This window comes from Cyanistes caeruleus, chromosome Z (assembly GCF_971803275.1).
Source record: "Cyanistes caeruleus chromosome Z, bCyaCae1.hap1.1, whole genome shotgun sequence".
In the NCBI taxonomy this organism is placed as follows: Eukaryota; Metazoa; Chordata; class Aves; order Passeriformes; family Paridae; genus Cyanistes; species Cyanistes caeruleus.
Genome location: NC_141732.1, coordinates 2,476,398 through 2,478,093, shown reverse-complemented (window position 1 = coordinate 2,478,093; position 1,696 = coordinate 2,476,398).

Sequence of the window (1,696 nt, the reverse complement as noted above, 5' to 3'; positions counted from 1 at the left end):
AGTCCTTGTGATTTCCAAAATGCATCTTAATTAATAAACTGCTCTTCTGCAGTATCCTGGGTGTGTTTCTGTGCCCACCAGTCTGAACATAACCCAGAATTAATAAAAACAAATTGTGAATGAACAATTCCCTTTCCAGCCCCTTCCCTCATCCAATCAGTTTGTAAGTGACAGTGATGGAGGGAGAGTTTCTAATTTGATAAAAGCTTAAAAATTTATGATGGTCAACATGTTCTGATGTTTTTTTACCAAAACAACTTTAAATTTGGTTTATTTAATCCAAATTTAAAAGTAAGGAAGAGCAGATTTTTATTGCTTGGTCAGAAAAGAAGCATCCACATAGAAGAATCAGAAATATAAAAGGTTGGAAGCAAGTAGCTTGGGTAAACAGACAAGCATTTAAAAACTGTTCTTTATCCTACTTTAGCTGATAGACTCTGAAATTCCTCTCTGATCACAGCATTAAACCAGATGGATGGAGAAGCAGTGGTATAAACAGAGCCTCTTCTGCAGCAATATTTTAAATGTTATTCACTATATATATATCTCCAGCCTTGAAAGTAACTCCCAATTTATGGGAAGTCAAAACACTTCCTAAGGAATCAGAGAGAAGCTGTAAAAGAAATTGCATCCCTGTGACAGGGGGTTGACATGTAATGATAAACACATCAAGACAATTGACAATAAACATGTCAAAACAAAGTTGCGTTTTGAAAATCGCTGAAAAAAAAAAATGTATATAAAGAAGCCATTAGGGTTTTAAAAATTAGGAGGTGTAAAGAAGTTTTCTAAAGCTGAAGTGTTGACTTTACATGGCAAAATGCGCTTCCAGGTATTTATATGAGGGGTGCTTTATTTCAGGTGAACATAAATATATGCAGAATCACAGAACTAGTAAATAGAAAGCTCTCATTGTTAGTTCTAGTTATGACTTTATCTTCATCCCTTACAGGTTTTACCATAATTTCCTCAAAGCTGTTTTACCACTCAGAAAATAAGGAAATGGGCAGCACATTGTTTTTGCAAAAATAAAGTGTGTCAAAGAGGTTTAGGATTGAATGAGTTCACTGAAAGTCAGCAGATTAAAGCCCATGAAGGATATAGTGAAAAAAATGTGTTCCTTCAGAAACATTTTAATTAATCCTGTATTTATTCTCCATCTAGTTTTTTTGATAAATGCTTTTATTTTTTAACTTGTTTTTTTTTGTTTGTTTGTTTTCTGTGCTTCAGCTGACATAAAGCTGCAGCCTGTTTAATCCCTCCCCTTTTTTTCTTTTTTTTTTTTTTTAGTTTTCTTTTGTTTTAGTTTCTGTTTTTGTTTTTCACAGAGAGAAATGCTAAAACCACAGAAAGCTCCATTGCTGTCTGGCAGTCTTACTGCTGTTAATGGGAGCCTTACACTCAATTACCACCATCTTCACAGAAAGTTTAATTAACCAACATAATGCTTAAAAAAAATAAATGTATTTAACAGCGAGATTGAGTGGAATCATAGTATTAAGCACAGTGAGATGTCTCTATCTTGCCCTAGAACTAACTATATCCCAAATAATGGGAGGGGGTGAAAATGACGCCTGAAAACAACCTCGTACCAGAAATAAATTTTGCATTATTATTCCTGTCATTGGAAATAACTATGATAATGCATTCACTATTGATCTTTCTCAGTGGGACTCCAGCTCTGACTCACTGCTCA